At 38.5% G+C, this 22,787-nt stretch overlaps 1 pseudogene; it reads left to right on the top strand.

The window, feature by feature from the left end:
• Positions 1 to 1,164: 1,164 nt before the first annotated feature.
• On the top strand, positions 1,165 to 18,825 carry LOC118643945 (annotated as a pseudogene).
• Positions 18,826 to 22,787: the final 3,962 nt, after the last annotated feature.

Below are 22,787 nucleotides of genomic sequence, written 5' to 3'. Positions count from 1 at the left end.
ACTAAAAGTTCTATTTATTTTTAAATAACAGTCCAACAATTGTACACATCTTTTGATTCATAGCAACTGAGTTGCAACATTTGAAAATAATGTATATTTATAATATGAGAGTAAAATAAGGAAAATTAATTAGTAGTGTGAAATAGTTCTCAAAGTTCAGATATGCTTCCAATTAAAAAATACCTATAAATATTTTAAAGCTCTTTACTATATCAAACCATCTTAGAACAGATGCTAAATTATAATATTTATTAAAGGGGTCCTTGCAAGCTCATGCAGATAAAGATAGCACAACTTAATTTTCCATCAAAACTCATAACCTCAGTGTTCAGACAAGCAATATTGATATAGTACTTATAAAATGGCTTAAAAAACTTGTACTGATGTGATAAAGAAGGGAGGGAAGATGATGACCATATAGGCAGACCCTTCTTACATCTCCTCCCAGGGCCACACTGGAAATAAAACTGAAGTAGGGAACATTCACTCGGAATTGCCAACTGAAGTCCAGCTGAAGAGGAGACAGCAGGGAAGGACAGAAACCACCTGGAGTCTAGTAGGAGGGGCGAGATCACAAGAGGGTCTGGCCCACTTCCACAGAGAGCAGAGACAGAAGGGGAGACATCTCTCTCGGCTGTGGGCCTGGGAGGTTTTCTCTGAGAGGAGTGAGGCCGGGTCCCCAGCTGGATTCCTGGTCTGCAGCACCAGAGCTGAAAACAGCCACCCATATAATATCCAGCCCTGAAAGGTCATTGGGCTTCTGGCCATTGAGGAGACTGGAACTGGGTAGAGATAAAGCCACAGGTATTTTTTCTCTCCTAATTCTTTTGTTTGTTTTCATTTGTTTGTTAAAACTGCCCATCACACCCTGCATCTAGACCTTTGCAGATGAGACAGCAATAGAGGGCCAAGCCTAATGGTTTTGACAGGCTCAGGGAGCATCAGTGACTGGTGTGTGGATAGGTCCATCTGCCCCACAGACCCACTAACCTGACTGATGCTTTACCCTCTGGGAGAGCTAATAGAGACTCCCAGTTTCCAGGTGATTGCACTGGACAGCAGACAAAGATCTCTGCCCAACTGAGGGTAGGAAAATATTCCACATCACTCTCAGAGGAGCTGTAGCTCTGGGGCAGAGAAACACACATACAACTTTCCTTGAAAATGAATGGCCCCTCTCCCTCACGGAAGACCCAGAGGTTTGAAACCCCCAATTCTGCAAAAGCCCTTTCAGAAACAGACTTTTCAGTCACTAAGATCGACAGCGGGCCAGCAGGCAAAGGTGAACAGAGGTGGAGCCTGGAGAACCTGGGGAAGTTTGCTGACCAATCCTGGGCCCCAAACTGTGGACAAACCGGCTTTAGAGTACAGCTTGACACCCCTTGCACAGCCAAGTTCTGCAGAGACAAACACAAACTGTGGATGGCTTGAAGCTCCTAACAGGTTGCTGACATCCAAAGGAAGATAGTTTCTGACTGGCTAGCACCAAAGTAGAGCAGGATCCAAAGGGAGCTCCCAGGAGACACTAAAACTCTGCTGAAACCAATGCTACTTCATCTTTTAAAAATTTTTTGAGACAAATGCCACTTCATTTCTTTTTTTACATCATCTTCTTTATCTTTCTTTTTTACTAATTTGATATTATTTTAGTCTGTTTCCTTTCCCTGTTCTTATTCTAGTTTTTCTTCTTTCTCCTGCTTATGCTTCTTTTTTACTTTTCTAATATCCTGCCTTTCTGCTTTCTCTTCTATTTTTCTTTTCATAATTTTTCTTCCTCTTTTCTTTTCAACCATCTTCATTTCCCTATTCCGTGTTTTTATTTTATATTTCACCTCTGCCCTTTCATAATACCTTTTTTTTTTTTCTTTTCTTCTATTATTCTTGTTCTCTTCTCTCTTTCGTAATTCTTCTGGGTCCTTTTGTTATAGTTGTTGTGGTCTTTTGTATAGTTATGTTATGTTATGTTATGTTATGTTATGTTATGTTATGTTATGTTACGTTACGTTACGTTACGTTATGTTGTGTTTAGTTTTGTGCTGTCAACACATGAACAAGATCTTACATGATCTAGTGAGAAGAATCTAACAATCAGCCAGCCTAAGAGTAGATCCCATCCATGAATGGGACAACAACATTCAAGAAACAATTATAACAGGAGAGCCCAAATAAATTACACAAGGGTCATTTGTAGAGCGCCCAGCTCAGGAGATCTAGGATTGCACCACTGGTTCCCACAAAACACTTAGTACATAAGGCTACTCCATGACCACTGGTTAGCATAGAAGTTTGATCTAAGACATGGAAACAAATAAAAAGAGTCAGCAAAAATGGTGAGACAAAGAAATAACCCCCAAATAAAAGAAAAGGAGGCAACTCCAGAAAAAGAGCTAAACAAAAAAGAGGCAAACATTGATCAGATATAGAGTTCAAGTTAATGGTTATACAGATGCTCAAGGAAACTAGTGAGAATTTAAAGAAACTTAGTGAAAACTACAACTTCATGAAACAAGAAATATTAAACATAAATAAGAATCAGGCAGAAATGAAAAAAATAACGTATCTAATGTCAAAAAGACACTAGAAGGGCCTTGGCTGGTTTGGCTCAGCAGTTAGAACGTCAGCCCATGGACCAGAGTTGTGGGTTTGATTCCAGTCAAGGGCATGTACCTTAGTTGTGGTTCATCCCTGGCCCTAGTTGGAGTAATGCAGGAGACAACCAGTCAATGTGACCCTCTCACATTGATGTCTCTCTCCCTCCCACTCTCCCTCTCTCACTCCCTCCCACTCAATCTGAAGATAAATAGAAAAATATTTTCGGGTGAGGATTAAAAAAAAAAAAGACATTGGAAGGATTCAAAAATAGACTGAATGATGCAGAACACCAAATTAGTGATTTGGAAGACAAGGTAGAAAAAAAGCACCCAATTAGAGCAGCAAATAGAAAAAATAATTAATAAGCAGGCAGGGGAATGGTTTAAGACAAACTTGGAACAATATAAAGGGTCACAACATCTGCATCATAAGGGTACCAGAAGGAGAAGAGCTTGAACAAGGAATAGAGAACCCATTGAAAGAAATAATGATAGAAAACTTCTCTAACCTGATGAAGGAAAAAGTCACACAAGTTCAGGAAGCACTGAGAGTTCCAATTAAAATGAACCCAAAGAGATCACTCTAAAAGACATCATAATCAAAATGACAAACATTTAGACAAAGAAAGAATCTTAAAGGCAGCCAAGACAAAGAAAATTACCTACAAGGGAGCTCTCATTAGACTGTCAGCTGACTTCTCAACAGAAACACTTTATACCACAAAGGAGTGGTAGGAAATATTAAAAATAATGAAAAACAAGGACCTGAACCTAAGACTACTGTATCTAGCAAGGCAATAATTTAAAATTGAATGTGAAGTAAAGAGCTTCACAGACAAAAAAGAAACCAAGAGAGAGAGGAACATAGTTATAAAGGAAAAAATGGTGGTAAATAAGTACCTATAAATAATAACCTTAAATGTAATTGGACTAAATGCTCTAATCAAAAGACATAGGGTAGCCTGGCCACTGTGGCTCAGTGGATTGAGCATTGTCCCATAGACTGAGAGGTTCTAGTTCGATTCCTGGTCAGGGCACATGCCTGGGTTGTGTGTTCTATCCTCAGTAGGGGGCAAGGAGGAAGAGGCTGATAGATGTTTCTCTATCACATCAATGTTTCTATGTCCCTCTCCCTTCCTCTCTCTCTAAAAAAAATTAATAAAATTAATTAATAACACACATATATACACATACACACATACACACAAACATATATATGTATTTAAAGACATAGTGTAGCTGAATGGATAAAACAACATGGTCCACATATATGCTCTCTGCAAGAGACCTATCTCAAAACAAAAGATTCACACAAACTTTACAAGTTCAAGAAGATAAAAAGCATATTAAGCATCTTTTTGGATCACAATGGCATGAAATTAGAAATCAATTAGGATAAAAACACTCAAAAACATTCAAACACATGAAGACTAAATAGCATGTTACTAAACAATAAACGTATTACCAATGAGATTAAGAAAGAAATAACAAAATTTCCTGGAAAATAATAAAAATGAACATACAACAACACAAAATCTATGGACACAGTGAAAGGAATCCTGAGAGGAAAGTTCAAAGCATTACAGATCTACATCAAGAAACAAGAAAAATTTTGAATAAAACTGTTTAACTCTACCACTTAAATAATTAGAAAGAGAAAGACATAGAGACCAAAAAATAATACAAAAGATCAATAAAACCAAGAGCTGGTTCTTTGAAAAAATAAACAACGTTGATGAATCTTTAGTCAAACTCTCAAAGAAGCAAAGAGAGAGGACCCAAATTAATAAAATCGAAACAAAAGAGGTGAGGTAACAACTGACACCACAGAAATACAAAGGATTGTAAGAAAATACTATGCACTCTTACCAGACTTTCCCAGCACTCTGCTGGGCCCGCATGGAGCTGGGAGAGAACTGTGAGTGGCTGTGAGAAGGTGCCACTCACCTGTCATCTGAGGAGGTACCTGTGGCTACGCTCTCATCAGGATGCTCCAAAGTGAAACACCACAGGACATTCAGCAGCAGTGACAGTTCAGATGAGAGTCATTCCACTTCCCTTACTGGCTCAATGTATAAGAACAAGTAAAAAATTCCAAATGAACACACGAAATCTGCTGAGATATTCCAGAAGGACCTCATCAGTGCCATGAAACTTTCAGATTCTCACCCTTTAATCCTGACAGCTATTACCTGTTTACGGATACATGGAAAGAAGAATAGGAAAAGGAAGTCCAAGTACCAGCCAGTCCATTTTTACACAGCCTTCCCTTAGCTAAGAAAACAGAACCATACAGAAGTTAAGTAATTGTTCAAGAGCCATAGAAATGAGTGGCAGGGAAAAAAAAAAAAAAAACAGGCTTGTGTGAATCTGAAGGCTGTACTCTTTACCACCATTCAGTATTGCCTCTATGGCAGAAAAGAACTATCTGAAATATATCTTTGAATTGTAGCTGATAAGGTAAAGGATGTTCTGTTTATCTGCCCCCTGAAGTACATCCAATGCTGTCTCCCAGAGACCACAGAGCCTGTGTATATGAACATCAAGGAGCAAGCAGCATCTGTGTGCCACTATGACCTAGATGACACGGACATATCCTAGCTCTAAGCACTTAATGAAGACCTTGCAGGACTTCCGGTGAAGATGGCAGCCTAGGTAAATGCGGTATCGCGTCCTCCCACAACCACATCAAAGTTACAACTAAACTACAGAACAACCATCATTCAAAACCGCCTGAAATCAAGCTGAATGGAAGTCCTACAACTACGAAATTAAATCAGCAGCTACATCCAGACTGGTAGGAGGGGCGGTGGTGCGAGGGGCTGCGGTGGCGGTGGCTGCTGAGGCTGCAGTGGCAGCGGCGGCGGCGGCTACGGCGCAGCGGGCTGGTCCCACACCCAAGTGTGGCGGATAAAAATCAGGAGGCTCCCGCGGCTGGGAAGGTCTCCTTCCTGAGGACTGAGGGGTCCCCGTCCCACACCAGGTGCCCCACTCAGGGTTCCAGTGCCAGGAAGAGAATCCCCATAACTTCTGGCTGAAAAAACCAGCGGAAACTGAGGCTCAGGGAAGCTGAAGCGGCTGGACCCCAGGCAGCTCCCTAAAGGGCCCGTGCATGGACTTATCGGACTCTCTCCCTCTAAGCTCGGAGGGGAGGCAGCTCGAGGGGCGCCAGAGACATACAGGGAAGAACTGAGCTGTTTGGCACTGGAGCGAGGGCTGGAGAGGGGGACAAACGTGCTGTAAGAGGCCTCTGTTCCTTTGGTGAGCCCTTCCAGGGGCGGCAGACAGTCTCCATATCTGGGACTCCAGCAACCTGGCTCACACTGGTAGCCCCGCCCTGCTGACTCCCTGAGGCCCCGCCCCACCCCACTCAACTTTCAAGCCCACCCAAGCTGTTGCCACTTGCTTAACCATAGGATTGGCCTGTCTTGGATCCTGCTTCAGGTTTTTCCTAAATTATTTCAAACGAGCAGCATCTGGTCTCAGCGAGCCCCATACCTCTCATTAAGTAATACACTGAAACAAAAACAGGGAGGCAGCCAAAATGAGGAGACAAAGAAACAGGTCCCAAATGAAAGAACAGAACAAAACCCCAATAAAAGAACTAAGCGAAATGGAGATAAGCAACCTAACAGATACTGAGTTCAAAATACTGCTTATAAGGATGCTCGATGAACTTAGTGAGAACCTCAGTGAACTTAGGGAGGGCCTTAAGAGCATAAAAAAGGACCATTTAGAAATCATGGATACACAGTTAGAATTGAAGGAGGCATTAACTGAAATAAAGAATAATTTACACAGCTTCAATAATAGAGTATGTAAATCCAAGGAGCAAACCATCGATTTGGAATATAAGGAAGCAAAAAATCCCCAATCAGAACAGCAAAAAAGAAAAAAGAATCCAAAAAAATGAGGATAGTGTAAGGAGCCTCTGAGACAACTTCAAGCGTGCCAACATTTGCATCTTGGGGGTGCCCGAAGGAGAAGAGAGAGAACAAGAAATCGAAAACCTGTTTGAAACAATAATGGCAGAAAACTTTCCTAACTTGGTGAAGGAAACAGACATACAAGTCTAGGAAGCACAGAGAGTCCCAAACAAGGTGAACCCCAAGAGGCCCACACCAAGACACATCATCATCAAAATGCAAAAGGTTCAAGACAAAGAGAGAATCTTAAAAGCAGCAAGAGAAAGGCAGCTAGTTACCTACAAGGGAGTTCCCATTAGGCTGTCAGCTGATTTCTCAAAAGAAACTTTGCAGGCCAGAAGGAGTGGCAAGAAATATTCAGAGTGATGAAAACCAAGAACCTACAACCAAAATTACTCTATCCTGCAAAGCTGTCATTTAGAATTGATGGACATATAAAGACTTTCCCAGACAAGAAAAAGTTAAAGGAGTTCATCACTACCAAACTGTTATTATATGACATGATGAAGGGTCTTTTTGAAGAAAAAGAAAATGTATGAACAAACAAAATGGCAATGAATGCATATCTATCGACAATGGAATCTACAACAAAATGAACAGGTAGAACAGAAACATTCTCATAGATACAGAGAACATTTTGTTGGTTGCCAGTTGGGAGGGGGGTTGAGGGAATGGGTAAAAAATGTGAAGGGATTAAGAAGCACAAATTCATTGCTAGACTGACAAACCTCAAAGGGAAAGGGGTTGGGGGTGGGTGGGAAGAAATAAACCAAAGAATTTATATGCATAACCAACGGACACAGACAATAGTGTGGGAAAAGGTGGGAGGGGGACGGGAGTGGGGAGGAGGGGGTCAATGGGGGAAAAATGTGGAACATCTGTAATACATTTTACATCCAACAATAAAGATTTGGAAAAAAAAAAAAAAAGACCTTGAAGAAATAGGTTGTGAGCCAGTTGATGAGAATCTTATGGAAAAGACAGTAGAAGTCCTGGAACACCAATGCCATGAAAATATGAACCATGCTATTGAAACAGAGCAAGTGCTAGGCATAGAGTATGATGAAGATGTGATCTGTGATGTGTGCTGGTCTCCAGACAGTGAAGAAGAGAATGATATGGTGTTCTGTAATAACTGTAACATCTGTGTACACCAGGCCTGCTATATAACACCCTCAAGGTTGCAAAGAGCAGGTGGCTCTGTCACTTTTGTGTCTTGGGCATTCATCTGCAATATATGTTATGTCCAAAGAAAGGTGGAGCCATAAAGACCACCAAGACAGGGACTAAATGGGTTCATGTCAGCTGTGCCCTGTGGATTCCAAAGGTCAGCATTGGTTGTCATGAAAGGATGGAACCAGTCACAAAGATCTCACACATCCCACCCAGTTGGTGGACCTTGGTCTGCTACCTTTGCAAGGTGAAGACAGGAGCTTGCATTCAGTGCTTGGTGAAAAGCTGCATCACTGCATTCCATGTCACCTGTGCCTTTGAGCACAGCCTAGAGATGAAAACCATCCTAGATGAGGCAGATAAAGTAAAGTTTAAGTCTTTTTGCCTCAGGCACAGCTAAAACAGGCAGAAGCATGGAAAGGCTGACCATTCCCTACACAGAACTGCAGAGCCAGGCCAAAAGAAGATGACCAGCCTGCAGGCACAGAAGCTCCAGGAGCTGGAGGAGAAGTTCTATAGCCTGGTCAGTGTGGCCACAGAGCTGGGGCTGCCCAAACTAACTGTGGACTTTATCTATAACTCCTGGAAGCTGAAGCAGAAAAGTAACCTCAATAAGCCATGATTTCCTCTGAAGGAGGATAAAGACAGAGGCTTAATGCAGCAAAAAGTGGGAAGTATTCAAACTTGTGTGAGAATGTTTATGTCTCTATGGCAAGACCTAGAGCAGGTCCAAAATCTGTGCTACACAATAAGCGGGTGAGAGAGCTGAAGCTATCATACAACAAAGTACAGGAACAGATCTTCGATTTGCAAATCCAGCTTCTTAACCAGGAAATGGCTGAAGGACTTCCTTTGACAAGTGCACCAGAAAACTCATTTATCTTACCCACCACCAAGAACTACCTTAAAGTTAAAAATGCCCAGATCAGCCCTGGAAGACTGCCAAAACAGCTCTGTGGAGTTTGATCATGGACCCTGTTTCTTGATAGCAACTCCCCTGTTCACAATGTGGGAAACATGCAAGTGCCTCAGGAATTGTTAGAAATGAGAATGAAATCGTACCCGAAACATCCATTAGAGAGCAAGAAGAACTGTTTGTTGACCAATCTAGGCCTTTCTAGGAGCAAATCAAAGGATCCTAGTCCTGCTTGGAAACTCCATCTCTGGAGTTCTACCACGGGCAGTCACTGGGAAAGCCTCTGGGTCCTCAGGCTGCCCTGAATGGACAGACCAATAATAAGGAAATTGAAGCAGTAATCAATAAACTCCCTGCAAACAAAAGCTCTGGTGCAGATGGCTTCACAGGAAAGTCTGATCAAACATTCAAAGAAGACCTAACACCTATTCTCCTCAAATTATTCGAAAAAATTCAAGAGGAAGGAAGAACTCCAAGCTCTTTTTTATAAGGCCAGCATAATCCTAATTCCAAAGCCAGTACAAAGAAAGAAAATTACAAGTCAAAAACCCTGATGAACATAGATGACAAAATCCTCAACAAAATATTAGCAAACAGGATCCAGCAATATATTTTTTAATATATTCACCATGACCAAGTGGGATTTATCCCAGGGACGCAAGGCTGGTATAATATTTGCAAATCCATAAATGTGATATACCACATAAACAAAATGAAAGATAAAAATTACATGATCATATTAATAGATGCTGAAAAAGCATTTGACAAAATCTAGCACCCATTTCTGATAAAAACTCTCAGTAAAATGGGAATGGAAGAATCATACCTCAACATAATAAAGGCCATATATGACAAACCTATAGCCAGCATCATACTCAATGGGCAAAAACTAAAAACATTTCCCTTAAGAACAGGAACAAGACAAGGATGTTTAATTTCATAACTCTTATTTAACATATTACTAGACGTTTTAGCCACAGCAATCAGGCAAGAAGAAAAAATAAAAGGCATCCAAACTGGAAAGGAGGAAGTGAAACTGTCATTATTCACAGATGACATGCTGTACATAGAAATCCCTAATGACTCCATCAAAAAGCTATCATATTTGATAAATGAATTTGGCAAAGTAGCAGGATATATATTGAAATTTTTGATGAAGATAATTATTTACAAATTATAGTCCTGTCTCTTTCTTTCTTACCCTGCTACCCATTTTTTTCTTTTACTTTGTTCTCTTATCAGCACGGAACTCCAGGATAATGTTGAATTTTGTCAGTCATAGTGGGCCTTGTTGGACTGTCTTCTCTTAATGAGTGATGACAGTTATTAGTTTATAGAACATACAAAGTTGTTGTCTACCTCAGGAAATTTTTAAATACCATTTTCTCTGCCAGGAATGTTACTTTGTCTATATTCTTCACAACTGTTTTCTTCATATTATTCATGCCAAAGTTTAAATAACACCCATGAACAATTCCTGCCACTTTTATGAGTAATGGTACAGAAACCTATGACAAACTAATTTAAGCAATGTGAAGGCAATGTATTGGCCCCACACTGAAATGTGCAGAGGTGACTGTGGCTTTATTCACAATTGGATTTTATATTGAGGGTTTCGTTTCTTCCTCTTTCGTTTATTAGACAAATTCCCTCTAAGTTGTAAATGTGACTGCAGCCCATTTCTTACAAGCTTAGCAACCCCACAAGATGGGAACTTCTTCCTTGTTTAAGTATCAGATTCTGATTGTCCACATTTGGGTTATGGGTTCATCCTTACACCAGTCACTGTTATAGGGGAAAGCAACCTCAGTCTTATCTGTATGGTGGGTATAATAGACTCCTTGAACAACAGTTGGTCCAAAATTTCTCAGCATGGAGAATAAATACCTCACAAATCATTGAGAGGCAGGCTGGATGGACCAAAACATCTGAAATTCTCTAAACTTGCTCAGACACCTCATCCTTTTATTTTCTAAGTCTTTATAACCTTTATATCACTGATCTTGATGTGGTATTATATCATTTATCTATGTTTCCTGAACTAGAATATAAGCTCCATGACAGAGGGGATGCTGACTATCTTGTACACTGTTGTATCTCCAGGATATAGGATGATGTGTGCTGCATGGAGGGATTCAGTAAATATTTGGTTAAAAAAAATAAACTTAGCTAAAATCAATCATTGTGAAAGATAACATTCTGATATTATGAGGAGATGGTGATATTCAATAGTATAGTCTTAATTTTTTTTTATTTTTAAATTAAAGAGGTCATTGAACATTGGCTTTTTTGGTTCTCTCTTTTGACAAAGTTTGTTGCTAGATGGACTCTACTCACAGCTAACCAGATCTATGAATCGCATTATAAACTTAATGAATGAAATATTTGGGCTGATCTAAAGGCACAATTTTACTTTTCTTTTTCTTTTTTTTTTTTGCATTTATCTTCAGATAGAGCGGGAGGGAGAGAGGGAGGAAGAGAGAGGAGAAACATCAATGTGAGAGAGATACATCGAGTGGCTGCCACCCACACAACACCAACCAGGGCCAGGGACAAACTGCAACCGAGGTACATGCCCTTAGGGGGAATTGAACCCGGGCCTCTCTGGACCATGGGCCAACATTCTAACCGCTAAGCCAAACCGGCCAAAGCTAAAGGCACAATTTTAAATTCTCTCTTTTTATTACTACACTTTGCCTTTTACTCATATTAACTATCAACATTTTTTCATATGTTCTTGCTGTGTTATCTTAGGCATTTTAGTTAACTTCTCTAAAGGCCTTCATTTTCTTGTCTGTAATGCTGAAGTCTTAATGTCTACCTTCATACGGTATTTTAAAGATTAAATGAGATAATGTATTTTTAAAAACTAGTTCACATTCCAAAATGGCAGTGGAGTAAAAGGAAGCTACACAGACCGTCTCCCAGAACCAAACTGGAATTACAACTATAACACAGAAAAATCGACGGGAAAAACCAACAGAAAAGCAGCTTGTGAGGACCATATAACCAGGGACACTGACTCGATCCTGGTAGGATTGCGAAGGCGCGAGACGGGGGCTGGGAGGCCACAGTCAGCAGTCCAGCAGTGGCCTTAGCTGTGAGCAGGGCCCTCGGGTTACACTCCCAAGCGCCTCCACAGCGCAGAGCCGGGACAGAGGCTAAATAAGCCACAGCCACTCACCTTGGGCTCCGGCAGAGGAAGGGCAGACTGGACGGGAACTGAGTGGGGCACTCGGGATTTGAAGGGCAACCAGAGCTTTTGTTGAGTTGCTGCCACGCAGGACGGTGGCCATTTTGCTCCTTCCCAGGGCTCTGGGGAGAGGCGGCAGCCCCTCCCTCGGAGATCCAACCCCACCCTGTGGGCCATTGAAGTGCTAACTGAAGCTCATTAACAACCAGCATCTGCCCCACCCTCATGAAATCCCCTTAAGCTGAGCACCTGAGGGAGTTTTTCAATCAACTAACAACCCAAAACTCTTCAAGTAACCTCGACTGCTAGCCTCCAGGCAAAAAGCTAGAGAATAACAGTAGCTTTCCTGGGCGAGCAACTTTAACCAGGAAAGTAAGACTTGACAGTAGTGTTTAATGTGGGTCCACCCTCGCTCATCTAAACCCAGGGGAGGGAGCCACAAACAGCAGAACACCAACACCCACAGGGAAAACTTGACAGGTTCCAACGCCCACTGTGATAGCCAAAATGGTGAAACACAGAAACAGAAGCCAAATGAAAGCGCAAAAGACCTCCACTGAAAATGAGATCAATGTAGAGCAGTTAGGCATGTTAACAGACCTAGAATTCAGAGCCATGATCTTGAGGAAGCTCAACAGCATGAGTAAAGACATAGAGACGCTGAAAATAAGACAATTGGAAATTAAAAACCATCAAGAAGAGATAAAAAATGACATATCAAAAATGAAAAACACATTGGAAGGTTTAAAAGGCAGAGTAGAGGAAGCTGAGGACCAGATCAGTGAATTAGAAGACAGGGGAGAAAAAATCAACCAATCAGAAAACCAAAAGGAAAAAACAATTAAAAAACAGGAAGACAGCTTAAGAGGACTGTGGGACAACTGGAAACGGAACAATATTCACATCATAGAAGTCCCCGAAGAAGAAGAAAATGAGCAAGGGATAGAGAATATATTCAAAAAAATAGTGAGAGAAAACTTCCCTAATTTGGTGAAGGAAGAAGGCATTCAAGTTCAAGAAGCACAGAGAGTCCCAAGTAAGAAGAACCCAAACAGGCCCACACCAAGACACATAGTAATTAAAATGCCACAAATTAAAGACAAACAGAGAATCCTAATAGCAGCAAGAGATGAGCAACAGGTTACCTACAAAGGAAACCCCATAAGGCTCTCAGCTGACTTCTCACAAGAAACACTACAGGCCAGAAGGGAATGGCATGAAGTAATCAAGGACATGAAAAACAAGGATCTGAATCCAAGACTACTCTACCCAGCAAGGCTATCATTCAAAATAGAAGGTCAAATAAAGACCTTCCCAGACAAAAAAAAAGCCTAAGGAAATACATTAGCACCAAAAAAGCACTGCAAGAAATGTTAAAAGGACTGCTGTAATTAGCAGGAGAAATGGGAAGAAAAATAGAACCACACTAAACAAAAATGGCAATAAATAAGTACATATCAAGAATCACCTTAAATGTAAATGGATTGAATGCTCCCATAAAAAGACACAGAATAGCTGACTGGATAAGAAAGCATGACTCATCTATATGTTGTTTACAAGAGACCCACCTCACAACAAAAGAATCACATAGGTTGAAAGTGAATGGATCGAAAAAATATTCCAAGCAAATGAAAAGAAAAAAAAAAAGCTGGGGTAGCAATACTCATATCTGATAAAATGGATTTCAAAATGAAGGCCATACCTAGAGACAAAGAATACCACTACGTAATATTAATGGGATCTATCGAACAGGAAGATATAACCTTGATAAACATATATGCACCCAATATAGGAGCACCAAAATATATTCAAAATCTTCTGGAGGAATTCCAAGGAGAAATCGGCAGCAATACAATCATAGCAGGGGACTTCAACACCCCGTTGACAGCACTGGATAGATCCTCTAGACAAAAAAATTAGCAAGGAAACAGAGACTCTAAATGAAGCACTAGACCACATGGATTTAATAGATATCTACAGAGACTTACACCCCAAAACTACAGAATTCACATTTTTCTCAAGTGCACATGGGACATTCTCAAAGATAGACCACATGATAGGACACAAACTAAATCTTTACAAGTTCAAGAAGATTGAAATCATATCAAGCATCCTCTCAGATCACAATGGCTTGAAACTAGAAATCAATTGCAACAAGAACATGCAAAGACATTTCAACACATGGAGGCTAAAGAGCATGTTATTAAACAATGAGTGGGTTACCGAGGAGATCAAGGAAGAAATTAAAAACTTCCTGGAAAACAATGAAAATGAACACACAGCAACACAAAATCTATGGGATGCAGTGAAAGCAGTTCTGAGAGGGAAGTTCATAGCACTACAGGCCTACCTCAAGAAATAAGAAAAATTTCTAATTGACTGTCTGACCTCACAACTTAAAGAATTAGAAAGCAAACAAAAAGAAAACCCCAGAGCAAGTAGAAGGAAGGAAATAGTAAAAATCAGATCAGAAATAAATGACATAGAGACCAAAAAAACAATTCACAGGATCAATGAAACAAAGAGCTGGTTTTTCGAAAAGATAAACAAGATTGATGGACCCATAGCTAGACTCACCAAGAAACAAAGAGAGTGAACCCAAACACACAAAATCAGAAATGAAAGAGAAGTAACAACCGACACCACAGAAATACAAAAGATCGTTAACAGCTACTATGAACAACTGTATGGCAACAAATGCAACAATCTAAGCGAAATGGACAAATTTCTAGAAACACACAGTCTCCCAAAGCTGGACCAGGAAGAGAAAGAAAACTTGAACAGACCGAAAACTACTAAGGAAATTGAAGATGTAATCAAGACTCTCCCAGCAAACAAAAGCCCAGGCCCAAATGGCTTCACTGGGGAGTTTTACCGAACATTCAAAAAAGAACTAACACCCATTCTCCACAAACTATTTCAAAAATTCAAGAAGAAGGAAGACTTCCAAACACATTCTATGAGGCCAGCATAATTCTAATTCCAAAACCAGAAAAAGAGACTACAAAGAAAGAAAACTACTGGCCAATATCCCTGATGAACATAGATGCCCAAATACTAGCAATTCGGATCCACCAATACATCAGAAAAATTATTCACCATGACCAAGTGGGATTCATTCCAGGGATGCAAGCCTGGTACAATATTTGCATATCAATAAATGGGATACACCACATATACAAAATGAAGAATAAAAACCACATGATCATATCAATAGATGCTGAAAAAGCATTCTACAAAATCCAGCATCCATTTCTGATAAAAACGCTCAGCAATGTGAGAATAGAGAGATCATACTTCGACATAATAAAGGCCATATATGAAAGACCTACAGCCAACATCATACTCAATGGGCAGAAACTGAAAACATTTCCATTAAGAACAGGAACAAGACAGGGATGTCCATTTTCACCACTCTTATTTAATATAGTACTGGAAGTCTTAGCCATAGCAATCAGACATGAGGAAAAAATAAAAGGGATCCAAATTGGAAAGGAGGACGTGAAACTGTCAATATTTGCAGATGACATGATATTATACATAGAAATCCCTAAAGACTCTATCAAAAATCTACTAGACTTAATAAATGAATTTGCCAAAGTAGCTAGATACAAAATTAACATCAAGAAATTGACGGCATTCTTGTACACCAATGATGAACTCACAGAAAGAGAAACTGAATAAACAATCCCATTTACCATCGCTCCAAAAAAATAAAGATATTGAGGAATAAACTTAACCAAAGAATTAAAGGACCTATTTGCAGAAAACTACAGGACAATGAAAAAAAGAAATAGAGGAAGATATAAAAAAGTGGAAGCACATACCTTGTTCATGGATTGGAAGAATTAACATCATTAAAACGTCTATACTACTTAAAGCAATCTATAGATTCAATGCAATCCCCATCAAAATACCAACGACATATTTCACAGAACTAGAACAAATACTTCAAAAGTTCATATGGAACCAAAAAAGTCCCCGAATAGCCACAGCAATTTTGAAAAAGAAGGAAAAAGTAGGTGGGATCACAATACCAGATATCAGGTTATACTACAAAGCGACTATAACCAAAACAGCCTGGTACTGGCACAAGAATAGGCATATAGACCAGTGGAACAGAACTGATAACGCAGAAATGGACCCAAGGCAATATGCTCAATTACTATTTGACAAAGGTGGCAAGAGCATACAGTGGAGTAAAGACAGCATCTTTAATAAATGGTGTTGGGAAAATTGGACAGCTACATGCAGAAAAATGAAACTAGACCATCAACTTACACCATACACAAAAATAAACTCAAAATGATTAAAAGACTTAAATGTGACCCATGAATCCATAAAAATTCTAGTAGAAAATGTAGGCAACAAAATTCCAGACATCATACGAAGCAGAATTTTCACTGATTACATCACCTAAGGCAACAGAAACAAAGGAAAAAATGAACACATGGAACTACATCAAACTCAAAAGCTTCTGCACAGCAAAAGAAACAATCATCAAAATGGAACAGCAACCCACTGTACGGGAGAGCATCATTGCCAATGATATGTCAGATAAGGGGTTAATTTCCAATATATATAGAGTGCTCATACAACTCAACAAAAGGAAGGCAAAGAACCCAATTGAAAAATGGGCAGAGGAGTTGAATAGACACCTCTCCAAACAGGACATTCAAATGGCCAAGAGACATATGAAGAAATGCTCAACATCACTAATCATCAGAGAGATGCAAATTAAAACAACAATGAGGTATCACCTCACACCTGTCAGAATGGCAACCATCAACAAATCATCAAACAACAAGTGTTGTGAGGGTGTGGAGAAAAGGGGACTCTAATACACTGCTGGTGGGAATGTAGACTGGTGCAGCCACTATGGAAAACAATATGGTGTTACCTCAAAAAATTAAAAATTGAACTGCCATTTGACCCAGTGATCCCACTTTTAGGAATATACTCTAAGAGGCCTGAAATACCAATCAGGAAGAATATATGTACCCCCATGTTCATAGCAGCACTATTTAGAATACCTAAGATCTGGAAACAGCCCAAGTGTCCATCCGTAGACAAATGGATAAAAAAGCAGTTGTACATATACACAATGGAGTACTATGCAGCATTAAGAAAGAAAGATCTCTTATCCTTTGAGACGACATGGAGGGACCTGGAAATTATTATCCTAAGTGAAATAATCCAAGCAGAGAAAGACAAATACCACATGATGTCTCTTATATACAGAATATAATGAACATAACAGTCTGAGGAATACGGTAGACCCAGATAGATGGAAGTAGGGCGCAGACTGACATCCCTCAAAAGAGGGGGTGGGAATGGGAGGAGCTAAACCACAGAACTTATATGTATGTATGCTTGACCAATGGATATGGACAACAAAGCCGGGGACATGGTAGGGGTGGTTTGGGGAGGGGGGTGCCAGTGGGGTAAAAAAGGAGAAACAGCTGTAACAAAAAAATAAATAAATATTTTTTTTAAAAAAAACTAATACAATACTTAGCAAAACTAAGAATTAAAAAACGGTCATTGTTATTGTCATTGTTCTTACTTTTTTGTATGCCTCTTTAAGACAGAATTTATCTCAACCACAACAGTGGTGGCTCAATTCTCTTATAAGCTATGCTTTATGTAAAATTGCTTTTGACAAGTATAGTATATGTAGAAAGTTCCTAGTATGTTTCCCTATATTTAGGTTAGCAATTTCTTTTTGTTTTCTAAAAGTCACATTGCAGAGGCTGTAGTGACTAAAGTGAAAGAAGTAACAAAAATTGGGGTCATTTTTTCACAAAATATCAAGGCCCATGGCAGGTTTCTAACTGATGTTCATGTCATTGGTAAATGGCAGAAGAAAGGAACACTGGAAATTATACAGTTTTTGAGTAACCATCGTAAAGTCATTCTCTCCAGCCAGCTTGTAAAATATTTTCTAGGGTTATTACATATCAATGTATTAAATGGGCTTATCATTAAAGACATTGGCTTACCTATAAAGTAGTCTAAAATATATGAAGTAAAAATGTATAAACAATTATTTAGAGTAGGAGAGATAGTCTAAGCTATCCAGATCTGCTTAATTGAAGCTTTCCTTTCGGCAGGTCCACTCCTTCACCTGAGCCAGGTGCTCCCGTATTCTTGCTCCCAGAATCATGACTTAGATTTGCTGTACTAGAACTTTCAAAGTGAAGATATTAGAAGCAGAAGCAGAATGGAAGTGAGAGCTCAGCCAGTGGAAGACTCTGAGAACTCTCTCTTTTTAAAATTACAGATGACGTACAATACTATATTAGCTTCGGGTAGACTGGATTGATCAAGGTGTTCATTTTGTGAGTGATAGAAATGTGGGAACTCTCTTTTGCATGGAGAACCTCATGGGATGTCAATGCCCAGAAAGGTGAAAGATAACTGGTACCCTAGAGAGAGAAGCAAGCATTATTGTGTGTCTGGATTCAGAGCCAAGAATTGCAGGACAAAGATAACAGTAAGAGAAACAGGTTAAGGTGTCCCAGTCTATGTCTTGGAATAGATTTTGTTGTTTTACTACTTCCTTTTATGTGTAAGTCATAGTGGTGTATTTGTGGGGGGTGTTGTATGTGTGGGTGTGGCATTACAAGAACCATGGATGAGACAGACAGTTATCCCAGCAATAACCAAATAGAGTAAGTCAGACTGAAGTGGACAGAGAGCCACCTCAGTTATTAAGATCTTAATATGGATGTTATGCACTTGTTTGCTTTCCCAAATTTTGTGGATTTTCTATTTTTCTTGATATTTGTTTATTTTTTCCTTTCTTTCTGTCTGTCTGCTTGGTTACATTACTACTCCATGTCTGAGTGTTTGGCATATCTTTCAGGGACAAATTTCATTTCATGTTTTTATCTGGTCTGCTCTTCATTCATACTATATGCCTATTTTTTAGTTTAGTTGTTTTCTCAATTTTTTGTGTGTGTTTCTCAGATTTATCCAAATGCTGACTTCCTGTTCACCTTAGATGTTGGTTTCAGCCTGTAAAGTTTGCCTGAGTGATGACTTACTTCCTAGATTGTGAGACAGGGATGGGTGGATTTTCCAAACTCTTCAGTGGGCTTCCCACAGGAGTCAAGTAGTAGTACATGTAATTCCTGAGGGGGAAGAAGGAAGAAAGTGCTGAATGGAATGACTGCTTCCACATATCTTTGGTTCTTACATAGTTTTATCCAAATCCAGCCTGGCTGATTATTTGTTCTGATTGTGCACTTATGGTCTTAAGTGGCTCCTTGTCACCACTCTTTCTAATTCATCTATCCATCACAAGTAAGCCCTGACTATCTTGCTCAAAACAAAGCAAGTTCTAGTATTCATCTTATTATATATATGAAAATGGTGCTCATATATAAACATGTACAGGGTGGAGGAAAAAATAGGTTTACAGTTGTTAATATGAGAAACAGTATATTCTTATATTGTTATCTATTATTATATTATTTTTCATTTGAACAATTGTAAACCTGCTTTTGCCCATGTATATGTATACTCATTACCTATACAAAACCCTCTTATCCCTATGAAGTCCAGGCTTGAATAGGTGGATCTTCACAGTTTTGCATCAATACCATCTTTCAAACCTGACTGCCCACTGTCCATCACTCTTCTTTTTATCTCATGGACCTATATTCCATTCTAGCAGAATTTTCTCAATTGTGTGTGTGTGTTACTTTATGATTTTACAACATTACATTTATCCCCTTGGCCTGGGAAATTTTCTTTCATTCTTCGCCTCATCTATTAAAACTAACTTTCATTATGTGTGTATAAGAATTCCATCAATTTCTGGATGTTAATTTTGTACACTGCTACTTTGCAAATTCATTTATTAAATCTAGTAGATTTTTGATGAAGTCTTTAGGGTTTTCTACATACAATATTATGTCATCTGCGAATAATGACAGTTTCACTTCCTCCTTTTCAATTTAGATACTTTTTATTTTTTCTTCTTGTCTAATTGATATGGCTACGACTTTCATTATTATGGTAAATAAAAGTGGCAAAAGTAAGCATCCTGTCTTGTTCCTGGAAAACAGTATTATGTTTCCTCAAAAAATTAAAAATGGAACTGCCACTTCACCCAGTGATCCCACTTCTAGGAATATATCCTAAGAAGCCTGACACACCAATCAGAAAGAACACATGCACCCCTATGTTCATAACAGCACTATTTACAATAGCTAAGATCTGGAAACAGTTCAAGTGTCCATCAGTAGATGAGTGGATTAAAAAAGTGTGGTATGTTTACACAATGGAATACTATGCAGCTGTAAGAAAGAAAGATCTCTTACCCTTGGAGACAGCATGGAGGAACCTTAAGAGTATTAAGCTGAGCAACATAAGCTGGTTAGAGAAAGACAAGTACCCCATTATCTCACATATTTATGGAATATAATGAACAAAATAAGCTGTTAATCAAAATAGATTCAGAGTCATGGAAGTAGGGAACAGATTAACAAACCTCAGAGAGATGAAAGGGGGGGTGTGGGAAGAGTAGGAGAGATAAACCAAAGAACGTATATGCATATATGCATAACCAATGGACACAGATATTAGGTTGTAGGATGGGGGTGGGAGAGGGAGGGGGGTGGGAGTGGGAAGGAAAGGGTCAATGGGGGAAAACAGGAAGACATCTGTAATACTTTCTACAGTAAATAAATAAATAAAATTCACTTTCAAATATTATCTCTTCTTCCCAGGCAATTTGTAATGTTCATTCATTTTTAATGCATTTCTAAAAATATCTTCTTTAATTGTTGTTCTCATTCTTCTTTTCCTTTCCCTTCTTTCAACAAATATTTTTGGAGTGTAGACTCTGTGCCAGATAGTGTGTTAAAAGAAAATATATGGTCTGTGTGCTCAAGAACTCACAGTTGTAGTGCAATCTAATTATTTGTGACCTTTGCCCCACTTGGGGGCAAGAACTGTCTTGTCATCAAATTTTCAGTAATACGTGACATAGTAGAGGGCATAGAAAAGGCTCCCAGAAATGTTTTGTTTTGTTTTTAAAGAATGAACAAATAAGTTAATAAAATTTTTAAGTAAAAAAAATTTTTTCTATCTATTATATATATTTAGTTTGTCTCTATAATCTACCTGCTAAAATGAACGAACAAAAACAACACTTGGACACTGGACTAAGCTCAGTATGTATATAATCTCATTTATACTTTACAACCCTATTTTATGGTTGAGGAAACTAAAGCATGAAGTGCTCAGTCACAGAGCTACTAACTAAAGGGTGCAGCTGGGACTTATATCAATCTTGGTGGACTTTAGCACTTGAGTTTTTTATCATTTGCTTTTTCAACTGTCTCCAGTTGCAGTCTTCTGGTCTCTCTTTGTAACTATTGAATTATAATAAACTGAATTTTTTAAATATTTATACATTCAAATTAAAATGGCCTAATCTTCATTCACTGTATTATGACTTTATGGAAAAAAAAACTGTTTTATCTCAAAATCAAAAAAGTAACATGGAATGTTACGGTAGTGAACATACATATTTAATTTTAAGTATTAAAAACAAGAGTGTTGCAAGTTCCTCTAAGGTATGAATAAGAGTTTGCTAAAGGCTTTCTTAACTTGGTACAAAAGGTTTCTATTTTAAATTTCAAACAGCATCACAATTAATTTCACAATTATCTGTCAACATACTTAAAGCAATGAGCTTGTGGAGGCTTACACCCAACTAGGAGTGTCTTAATGACAACAAAAACCAATGAAAGTAAAATAAACATGTACCAATAGAGGCTGGGTGTTGTGGAGGCACCATCACTGGGAGATTGGTTTTATAATTCATTCTATTATTATATTCTCTTTAAATTTAGTTTTTATTCTGTTAGAAAGATAAACAAAAGCCACATTGTAGCCTGCTTAATGATTTTAAATGTTAAGTCAAATAAAAGTACAAAGCACATAGTTTAAAACATATGGAAATTTATATATATTATATATATATATGTGTGTGTGTGTGTGTGTGTATCAGAATATTATGGAATACTATTAATCATTAGTTTATATGTTAGTCATCTGTGTACAGAAATTTTAAAAAATGATTTCAAAGAACTCACAGTAAATTTGGGAAGACAGTAAAAAAACAAACAAACAAAAAACAAACACCAATATCAAAGGGAATAGCTATTATGATAGATGTATACAAAAAAATATTTTAGGAGGAAAAAGAGCCCAGAAGAAAAGCCTGCATTTACTATATTTACTATGTCTCTGTACTTTGTCTGATAATATTTTCCAAGGGGAATAAAGTATTGTAAAGATGATATATGATTTAATTACATGTATTAGTCAGAGAGAATCCTGTGTACAAAGGTCCCTTGAAATAAGGTAATGTTTAAAAATTTGTAAGTAATTTAATATATTTGGAGCAAAATATATTAATAGGTCCCAGGTAAGAGAAAGGGGTAGAATAGTAGGATTTTCAGACAATAGAAGATAATAGAATAGTTATTTTAGAACTAACCCTTTGGAATAATACCAACTCACCAGTGTGGTGACTAAAATCTGCAGTATGGAAACAGCTTGGAATACACATGAAAAAAATTCAAGATTGTTTTCCCCAATCATACAATTTGATTGGAGTTGCTGGTTGTGCTTCTTGTAGAGTTCAGCTCTGTTTCTCTTCATGAAACACCTGACTGAGAACAATAACTATGTTGGAAGCCGTAAATTAATTTGTGCCAGTCATATTTTTCTGATTTTTAAAATTTTTTTGTGCCAAGATATATTTTCTTACTTGACTTTAGCATGCTGTTTTCATGTAAACTTTTATTTTCTCAGTCAATGTCCCATATACTTAGAATCGTCCTTCATTTATTTATTCTGCTTTTTCTGATTTTGGACATTATTCCTGAGCAGATACATGAAACATCTCTCTCACAGAAAACAGTCTTTGTAGTCACCATATCATGAACAGCATGGCAAGAAAGGGC

This window comes from Molossus molossus, unplaced genomic scaffold, assembly GCF_014108415.1.
Source record: "Molossus molossus isolate mMolMol1 unplaced genomic scaffold, mMolMol1.p scaffold_m16_p_4, whole genome shotgun sequence".
Lineage (NCBI taxonomy): Eukaryota > Metazoa > Chordata > Mammalia > Chiroptera > Molossidae > Molossus > Molossus molossus.
This window is presented reverse-complemented; position numbering and strand designations above follow the sequence as displayed.